Source organism: Struthio camelus, chromosome 12 (assembly GCF_040807025.1).
Source record: "Struthio camelus isolate bStrCam1 chromosome 12, bStrCam1.hap1, whole genome shotgun sequence".
Taxonomy (NCBI): domain Eukaryota; kingdom Metazoa; phylum Chordata; class Aves; order Struthioniformes; family Struthionidae; genus Struthio; species Struthio camelus.
Genome location: NC_090953.1, coordinates 10581883 through 10592182, shown reverse-complemented (window position 1 = coordinate 10592182; position 10300 = coordinate 10581883). Strand labels below are relative to the sequence as shown.

Below are 10300 nucleotides of genomic sequence, written 5' to 3'. Positions count from 1 at the left end.
TTGTGTTATGTCTAGAGGTTTTCAAACAAAGCAAATCCCGAGTTAAACTTACTTGAACTAATTTACGCACGGATCACATAGATTTCAAGTTACCAGGCCCTCCTTTTCCTCACACCAGTCACAGGCCTTCCTCCAACTAAAGCCAGTCTTACTCCAGGGAGGTGAAGAATGCCAGTTCCTGTGTCAGCGGAAAGGTCCGGCGTGACGAGAGGATGGGTAGGTCTCCTCCCAAAGCTCCGGTGCAAGCAATGCACCGTGACCCACTTCTCCAGCTTGTGAGACTTGGCTGATCTTCACGGAAATCGGTGAAACCAGGTCAGTTAACCACAGTGACAGATCTGGCCAAAGGAGCAAGCAGGGGCGTGAATGACAAAGGAGCTAAACACTGCTTCTGCTCAGTGTTCAGCGAACCTAACGTCACGTGGCGAGAGGATGAAAGGTGAAGTCCAGATGAGGTTTCCCTTGAGTCTTTTTTCCCTTTGTGCGCACTATTTAGTTAGAGCCAGTTACCCTTACAACTGTTGGCATCGAGGCAAAGCGTGGTGCGTTCTCATCATGGTTTTATTACTACTTCAGTTCGCTGGACTGAAGGAGGCTCCAGATTCACAGTGACAAGGCGTTTTGGCCCTTGGCCTTAGAGTGGCATAACACCCCCTGCCTCTTCCTAGCAGAGGACAGCTCTGCAAGAAAAGGTTAAAATGCTTGGGTGTGCTGGCAGATTTGGTATTCAGTCTGACTTCAGGCAACAAATGGAAGTCCAGATCTGAAAATATTGATAGTTTTCTGTTTAAAAACCCTTCACTGACATATATATGTGCATATATATGAGTATACATATTTCCCTATAAGAAAATATAGGGAAAGATTACAGCACAGCCTTGATTTACATGTGCAAGTCAAATAGCTGTCAGTGGCTTTGATACGCCGTTCCTTCCCCAGCACCTCCGTAAATGCGCTGTGCAGAGATCCAGCCTTCCCCAAGTCAGGAGGGAAGCTCCCGGCTCTCATTACAGCCTCATAGTCCAGAGACATGAGACGACGCAGGCATCGGGCACTGCCTGTCACATCTTATTGCTTCAACATTACGAGAGGAAACGCATCTCTGAAATATAGAGATGACTGAAGTGTTAATTGCTTCTAGGAGGGTCTCAGCAGCAGCAGCAGCTGCCGGATGGAAAGAAAACCCTGGCGCACTTACCTGAAGGCAGACGTGGATCCCAGGCCGGGGTCGAAGCAGAGGAGCTCCACTGATTTCAGCTGAGTTTCTGCACTTTTTCCCCAGGAAGACGGAGCGCTCAGGATCTGATCTCTATTCATTAGTACAGCTCGACAGGAGGAAATTAGCCTGGCAAGATGGGAAGTCAACCATGAAATAAACTCTTAATATAAGTAAGGAAGTAGTGACAAGACATCAGTAGTAGTCTGCTATGCTTATGTTTTGGAAGATGGCAGAACCCCAGTAGGTCATTAACGGGGGGCAAATACAGAAGTCTTTAGGCTAAATCTTGCCATTGCTCCCAGTAATTGCCTCTTACGTAACTGGGAGTGTGTAGGTGAAAGGTCCTGAACCACCAGGATGAACGTTTTGGGACATTAAACTTTCTGACCAGAAGTCAGAAGCACTGAGACTCTAAATATACATGGCTTTGCTAACACTAACAGAGCAATGCAAGCTTTCAGTGTGCTTTCCTTAATTTTGCTGTAGCTCATACAGCCAATAAACAGATCATGCTAGTTTATTGAAAAGATATATTTTCTTTATACAGACGGTATTAAGAAATACTGTATATAAAATCTGTAAATATGCAGTGAATTAATTATCTGTGCAATACCCCCAACAGAAGTGGAGCATGTGTAGCGACTGAAACTAATATTATTACTTGTTTAAATAGGGGAATGCATCCTGTTGTTGCAAAGGGTAAGCTGTGATTGGAAAGGCCTGTTATTGCAGCTTCAAATCATTCAAAACACATTTTTTTTTCTAAAAAGTAAGTTTTATTCACTTCGAAGCAACAACTGTTGGCATATTTCCTTACAAAAGACACTGTTGTGTCCGGCTATTACTCAATCAGTAACATTAGAGACATTAAAGTTGCAGGAAATACAGTTCATCTTTTGCGTAGTTTGAAAGGAGTTGGCTTCCCAATTGCCCTGGAAACTGGACTTGCTGCTGGACAAAAAACCACAATTCACAGTGGAAAATAACAGTTGATATACGAATATCTACCTAAAGACTAATCAGCAAAACAAACAATGTATGAGGAAGATGACCTACTTGACGTTGTTACTGGAGGAAATTCGTCACCAGTATTCTCTCACTTCCTTCTGCTTTAAAATTTGAACACCCCTTTCCCACAAATTTAGCTAAGAAAGTGTTAATGTAGTCTGCCACGAGTAGGAAATCAAGCTGTTTTCAACAGGCAGGCTACCTTTTACAAGCGCCTGGTTCTGGCTACATGCTTGTTGACTTCCAAGAGTTAGAGCTTCAGAACAGCACTTCATTCCAGGTGTTATTGCACTTAGTGCAGTGCTAAGGGCCCTAGAAAGCATCAGCAGCATAAAAGAAAGCTGAGAAAGTAGAGGCAGAGGCAGAATCAAGTCCTGCTCATGCATGCCCCAGCGTTTCCTAGGACTGCCATGCTCACTGGGTCAACGATCACATCTTTGAAAACTGTCTTTCCTCCAGCCACTAGCTGAATGGCATAGCGTTTAGGGAGGATAACGGGCTAAATATATTGCAGTGAAATAAATCTCTCTGGTTCTGAAGCAACTGCACTGACTCCGTTTGATTTCCAGCTTAATTACCCCCAAAGTAACACTCTCTCTCACGCCAGCCACATGACCTACGAGCAATAACTCTGAAAGCGTAGGCATTACGATTTTCTTCCTTAACTAGCCTTATCCATTGAGAAACTGCGTAAGACACTCTGGAAGCTAAACACAGCAGGACGTGAGTAACAAACAAACAGAAAAGGCCGTGAGCTGAATCCGCGCCCCATTGATGTCAAGGGAAGTTTTTGCTGTTCGTTCCACTGTGGCCGGGGGTTTGCCTGGCCCCAACCCACATGCAGGACGGAGGAGTGAGGCTGGTGCTCGGGAGCTTTGGAGGTGGTGTGGCTTCCCCCCTGCTAGGTGGTTGACTGCTATTTATTTCCAAAATGCCAGCGCGTCTCTTAGTTGCCAGTGCGTGCTGCAGCACGCGTGTGCGCGGCTCTGAGGCCAACAGCTCCCTTGCTTCTTTCATTTTACTTATGCTCTAATGTCTAGCAAATTAGCTTCATTGTGGATGTCCACTCTTATAGTCAAACATCTAGCTAAAATGTTGTACTTACAGCTTTACCTCTGTAGCTCAAAAGATCCAGACTTGCCGCTATTTCTCCCCAGGCTTCCCCAGACCAACAGCGCTTACTAACACTGAGGCTTTGGGGACGATAGCCAGCTTTGCCCTAAGTACACTACACTGCAAAGGCATGTGGCTTACTAAGCGGGAAACCACTGCCAAAGCAGCGCGTTTCGCTGTGCAAAGCAGGCGAAAGGTCGGTGCGCTGCCGAGCAGCCAGGCACGCTGCGCTGACCCAAGTGACGCGCGGGAGCTGGAAAAGGCATCAGCAGCTCGGGGTAGGTGTGGCGAAAGGCATTCGGCCCCTCTGAGGCTTTGGCTGGTATCATCCTTTTCTCGAGATGGGACGCTGCTCGGTCACGCGATACGGTCGCCCGCTTGGGTGAGCAAAGAGCGACGCTGCCCAAAGTTGAGGGGGTGCTCACCTCCGGCTTTTGTTGTCCAGTTATTTTGGTAAGGTAGCTGTTTCATTCAAAGAAAACATACAAACAAACAAAGACTCCTCAACCCAAAGCTTTTTAAGGCTTTGAGAAAAATGCTAACCCTCCCCTCCAGCCCCAAGGAAATGACTCAGTACAAGAGAAACATCAAAAAAATAAATAGATCAGCTTAATTGTTTGTTAGGATAAAAATCAATAAAACAAAGCGGAGAGCTGCAGCTGGCTTGGCTGCATGAGCCTCCTAGCAGTGGTCTTCCCTTTGTCTTGCCTCCTTCTGCTTTGGCCTCCTACCCAACAGCTGTATCTGCTCTGCTCCTCTCCTTCCCACTTTTCAAACGCTTTCATCACTGCTACCAAAAGTCGTGAAAAGGCCACGCTCCATCTCTTTCACCCCGTCTGCTGGTGCCAGCAACTCCCCTGACCCTGCTCCAGGCCTCAGCGCGCCTCTCCCTCCTCGGCCCGGCCGTGCAGGGTCGCAGCTGGGGCCGCCCCGGCCCTGCGTCCGCCTTGGAGCAAGCAGCAGTTGGGGATGGCGCCGGGGCTGCTGCCAGGAGACCTGCGAGAACAGGATCTTTTCCTCCCTTCGCCCTAGGGCTGTGATTTGGTTGTCCCAGCAGTAAGCTGTATTAAGCAACTACTTACTGGTTGAACTGGGTGAAATACATCCTCCAAACCCCATGACTTTTCATGTCCTGATAAACAATGCAAACATTTTCCGTAATCTTTACCCACCCAACGTATCAAACTTCGGCCTTCCATGAGCCACCTTGAGAACCTGGGGGGGACCGCACCAGCCCGTACAAGCGAGCAGTGAAGTCACCGCGCTCTGACACTGCTGTGACTGGCAGAGCAGGCGGACTTCGGTATTTCTCATCTAGCCATTGCAGCTCCACGCTGTGCCCTGGGGAAAGAGCTGCCTCGGGGCTGAGAGGGAGCTTCGGGAAGAAGCCGGATCCTCACCAACTTCGGAAGCCCCACAGCAGCTGTAGCTGCAGGTCGCGGCACCGCGTGGTCCGAGGGTAACGAGCCCGTAGCAAAGCGTGAGTGTGCATCTGCTGTGGCTCACAGGGCTGACTTCATTTCCTTCCTCCCAGCTCCCCTGTCTTGCTGTGCCAGGCCATCGCGCCCAGAACTGACCGTTATCCAGTCACTACCTAGTTTCCTTAGGGCAGAGCTACAGATAGCACTGGTTTCCCAAGGTGTGGGATAGTTAGTAATCACTCAGAAGAGACTTCCTGGGCTTGTTATTTTCTTTTTCAGGAGCCGCCAGATTTCCCTGATGGCATCTGGAGAGCGTCCAGAGCCGACGGAGCAGCGAACAGGCACTTTGCTGTTATACCTGCCTGAATGGGAGACCGCAACCAGTAAAACAGACAGGGACATTTCCCTTCACTTGGCCCATGAGGATCTCTTAAAAGCTAGAGACAGGAAACATTATCTACTAGTGACTGACCGGTATTTACGCTGCAGCAGCTCTGGAGGCTCCCACTGACATCCTCTCCTGTTGTTCTGGGCACAGCTGCTGGACAGAAAACAGTCCTTGCTGCAAAGACTTTGCATTCGAACCTGTGACGTGAATAAATAGGGCCTGCCCCATCAGCAGACCCACACCTAAGGGACTTTTCCCTTCCCGTTTAGCCCGGGCCAAGAAGGCCAGTACACTTTTGATATCGCTGTGGCTGTGCAACCTGAGTAGCCTCGTCAGAGCCTCACGTACGCACCCCTGACAGGGGGGGATGCCACTGAGCTGCTGCCTTGAAGGGTGGCTGCAAAGCTGGAGGAAACCTAACCGTCTTCAACCCTCCTTTCCCTCAATAGCTCCTCATTTGATTTGTGGTTTTGATGATTAACTTCACCGTCTGCACTAACTCTGCTGATTCCAACAATAATAAAGCTAGACAGATACCAGGGCTGGGCAAGATACTGGGCGAGGGAAGTGATGGACCCTGAGTCAAGCCTTTAAAAAATTGACATTAAATCCAGGCATCAGCTCCAGTGACTTTTCTGGTAATATATAAGACAAAGGAAGGTGTTCTGACTTAGGTCCTACCAGACCTTCCCCCTCCTACTCTTATTTTTTGTAGCCCTCAAACCTTGCATACAAGGGTATACACGAGAGTTTTCCATGACATGCTCAGTTACATTTCACCTCTCCATAAAAAACAGCATCTGAAGTTGCTACATCACTTGTGACAGAAATGGCAAAAAATAGATGTACAGAGAAGCTTTGTCAGATTCCCATCAATAACTAATCACCTTTTGTTTAATTTCAAAATCATTGGAACATGGCAGGTGTGAAAGCACCTCGCATTGTATTTAGGAGAGATGAGGGGAAAAAAAAGCGGAGAGGTAAACAAACTGTTAATTGAACATTTCTGAAATATTTTCTATTCATAAGCAGGAAATGTTTAAATGAAAGAAAAAAATGTTTTGTCACACTAAGTTTCTGGGACTTCTAAACTCTGTAACAGCTTATCTGTGAATGTAATGTTTCTCGTTGTTGAATAGGAAAGACTGAGTTAATTGCTAGTAAGCGGAAACTATGCTATAATAACTTGGCTGAAGCATATATGATGAAGAGATGCTTGCTGTGCTAGACTTGCATTGCTAATAAAATACATGTGTCTACTGGGCTGATGTGCCATTTAGAGGAGGACCTGTGCAGTGTTGGCACGGATCAATCATTAATCCAAATGTGACAGCTGAGCACAGGATGGTGTTGATGAGAGAGCTCTGTAGAAAAGGCGGAGGTATTCGCAGAGACTCTCCCCCACTTCTCCTGCCCGCGCCAAAGCGCTGTGCTCATTCCCCCGTCGGGAGTATTACCGGGCCCAGAGCACACAGGGACGTGGCCAACCGGATCTGGCACCTCTCTTTGGTCTGAACCAGGACACCAGAGCAGAAATGCCTCAACTCTGTATCAGTCAAACAACAATTAAGTGGCTGAAGCAAAGTCCTTATCAGTCCTTCATTACTGAATATTATTCTCCAGTGTCTGCACCTACTTGCAAAACCTGGAGCTAGCAAGGCTTGTTTCTCTCTTCTTCTTAACAGAAGGTGTACATTGGTCAGTACTATTTTGACCATTCCCAGGAAGAGATTAGCTTTTCTGACACAGGAAATCAGTGTTTCAGCCCCACCCAGAAAAAGCAGCAGGACTGGACAAAATCCAGGGTCTGAGGTTTATATGTAGGCTGAGGAACATGGCTGGTGAGCATGGCTTGTATGATTTCAGGGCTTCTGGGAGTCAGTTCAAATGAAAGGTTCATGAAAAATGGGCTTCAAGCCTCCAAGTTTCCTTAATTTCAATTTGAAACAGAGGAAGCTCAGCCTTGCTGAGCTCCTCCAGATCCCCTTTACTTTCCCCTTGCCTTCTTGCCATTGGGGTTGGCAGATGAAGGCTGTGCTACGGGAGGCTGCAGAAAGGGAGGTATTGCTTCTCTTGGTCCAACACACCAGTATTCATTGGCCTTTCAGGTATTTTCCAGGCCGTATATGTATCTCTGTGTGGGTATATAGGCACACAGACACACTGTATGCATACGCACACCTACTTGATACATATATTCATACATACATGCACTTAACACTGTGACCTTGGCCCCTTAGAAAGAAGTGCTTCAGGCTCATTTCTGTCATGCTTATTTATCTCCATCTACAAACGTGCAACTCCCACTTCTTCTCCCATGACACTCACAGGAGCCGCGGCATGGAGCGGTGATGCAGAGGGGTATGACGGTGCTCTGAATACGCCAAGGGAGCCTAACCTCTCGCTGTCTCATGCACCAGCGCCAGAACGCAGAGGCGGAGCACAACAAATGGCAGAGGTTGGCTTGTCTTTGACAGCCGTTGTACAGCTCGTCACTGCCAAGTTCCTCTTTGCAGTCTCCATCCAGTAAGGACACTAAACTCCTACACAACTTTGCAAGAACTGGCCTTCGGGCCAGATTTGCAGAATTGTCGAGGCTTTGTTTTGTGCACCGGAAACCTGGGTGCCCTGAAGCAGCTTTCAACATCCGTCTTCCCAGGGCAAATCCAGGAGGTAGACTAGCCCCGGGAGCTGCTTCGCTTGGCGTCAGCAGTAAAAGTCCCTCCACTCCCTGCATACGTGCTTTCGGTGTTACACTCACATGCCCTCCCTGACTCCTCTGTTCCTTGGAAGACCCCGGGTCCAGGAGCAGGTTCCTGTAATTGTAGATTCACCGGCTGCTGAGGTCGGCTTTTTTTCCCTTTCCTGTCCCTGGGACAGGCTGAGGCATCTGGCTTTCATTAGTTTTCGGTGCTCTACTCTAGGAAGCAAATTCTAGTTTGAGAAGGACTTCTTGCTTTTCACATCATGCTTTGAAGAAACGACTGTGTTTAAAAGAAATGTTTTCTCATCCAATGTCATCACCAGTAACGCTGAAAGGCTGCTTTCAGACCGCCGGAAACTGGCCTCAGGGAGACCTGAACACCTGCTAAAATCCTGCCCCGAACTGGAGCCCCTGCAAAAATCCTCCACCGCAGTCCCACTCAGCAAGTTTCAGAGCCAGCCTGGTGACTCGGGCAGCGGAGGAGCGAGCCCAGCTCTCCCTCTAGGCGCAGAGGGACACAGACCAGGGCAGCCTCAGGGGGAAAAACCAAGTCTGACAAGCCAATTGGAAATGTCCTTCAGCTGCCAGCGGGAGCCATCTGGGACCGGGCTCGTGAACCAAACTGAGTCTCTTCAGGAGCGTTTCGCAGCCTGTGCCCCACGGTTCCCTGAGCTCCCAGCCCCGCTGCAGCCCCCACTGTGCGAGGCTTCGAGCCTGGGTGACGCTCGTAGATATTCCCTGCGTAACGGGAGAGCCCTAAATCTGCCCACCTTGGTGAGCTGGACAACATACGTGGGATTTCTAAGCGAAATAGGAGGGTTTGTCCACTTTACCACTAATGCTGGGGCATCTCACAGCCAGAGCCAGATCACTGCATGCAGGGCACATGAACTAAATCCCTCTCAGTGTCCAGAGAGGCATTTTCTCCATCCATTGGGTGGGGTTACCCTCTGGAGACCAGCAAGGGCTGGGGAGGGAAGAGGGGTGGGCAAGGAAGAAGGGAAAAATCACAAAAAAAGAAAGTGACGTGATGGTCCCAACAGGAAACCAAGATAAGAAATAGCAAACCACAAAGTCTCCCTAACCATGATTTGCTTTGTGAGAAATCAATCTGCTCTCAGCCTTGCCAACTTTGACGTTTTCTTTAGCATCTGGTACTCTAGCTTTCTTCCTGTTAGTGCTAGGCATCTCTGCTTAATTTATGTACCTGAAGTTTCTGAGCTGTCTTTCATTTATTTCTCTGGGACAGAGACTGCTTTTTTTTTTTTTTTTTTATGCGTTGCATAATATGATAGCGTGAGCAGGGCTCACAGGCTCCAAGGCAATGCAACTAAAGAATAATGAATAATACTAACACATTATCTATAATCAAAGCAATAGCCTGACCCGAGCCAGCTGACAGTGCATTTTTGCACTGCTTGGCTCCTTCCTTACCTTGCTTTCAATTAGCCTCCAGCCAAAGATCATCTCTGCAGACCTCGAAGGACCTGTTGCAGATTACGTGGAAGATGAACATTTATATTTTATGTTTTAACTGTACAGTCAGTAGCACAGAAACAGAGTGCAATGGATCTCCAGCTCTGCACGGGTGGAAAACCCCAGGGGAACCCAGCTCTGCGTGTAACTGCTACAGAGGAACAAAGAGAGAAAACGCTACTGATAAACACTATCAGAACAACATGATACACAACTGAGAGCAAAGCTCAGAGCTGAAACATGCTGTAACAGTCTGCTCCTGTGGATAAAGCTTTCAGCTACCTTGGAGTAGACGGAATACAGACCAACGGGATCCCTGAAACGCTGTCACTTAGCAACTGCATTAACAACCGAATCCGAACCGTACTGTTTAGAAGGGATGAATTTCACTATTTTTTGATGCAGCTGTGCTCACATGCTGGAGCAAAGGACAGGGATTTGAGTCCTGGAGTGCCTGTGCCACCTACCTGTAGCACTGCCAAGAGAAAGGCCCTTCACAGTGAACGAGGAAGCACATGCAACACTTCTCCCTTTGAAGACATAAGTGAGTCCCACTGAAGCCTAAAACATTTTGTCAGAGAGGAATCAATGTAAGCATGTGCATGGGCACTCTGCTGGGGCCTCTGAAGAAGCCACATTTATGAAACCTTTCACCTGCTTCCAATTCAGTGAAACGAGGTTGCTCATGGGGAAAACAGGCAAGGCAAACGAGATTTTTCCCAAATCCTCTCTAGGGAATAATTGATGCCTGTAAGGAGGGAGGCATGACTCCTAGTCTTCCTCTAGAATCAACGTACAGGGATAAGCACAGCCAAAGGATGCCTCAGTTCTCCCACAGACCGGGCCTGCACCTCCAGCACTGTGGAATTTAAATACAGTTCAACTGTACAACAGTAATGTGAGGTACAGGAAAGTACAACCTGCCCAGAACAAGAATATTGGGCCAGAGTAGGGAGATGAAGCAAGAGAAG

General features: G+C 48.1%; 1 long non-coding RNA gene across 1 annotated transcript; it reads right to left on the bottom strand.

The window, feature by feature from the left end:
- Positions 1-3432: 3432 nt before the first annotated feature.
- On the bottom strand, positions 3433-9393 carry LOC138068913 (uncharacterized). Its single transcript, XR_011143771.1, has 3 exons — positions 9288-9393; positions 5234-5299; positions 3433-3802 (listed from the first exon to the last, which is right to left on the bottom strand). It is a non-coding gene; the product is annotated as an uncharacterized lncRNA (long non-coding RNA).
- Positions 9394-10300: the final 907 nt, after the last annotated feature.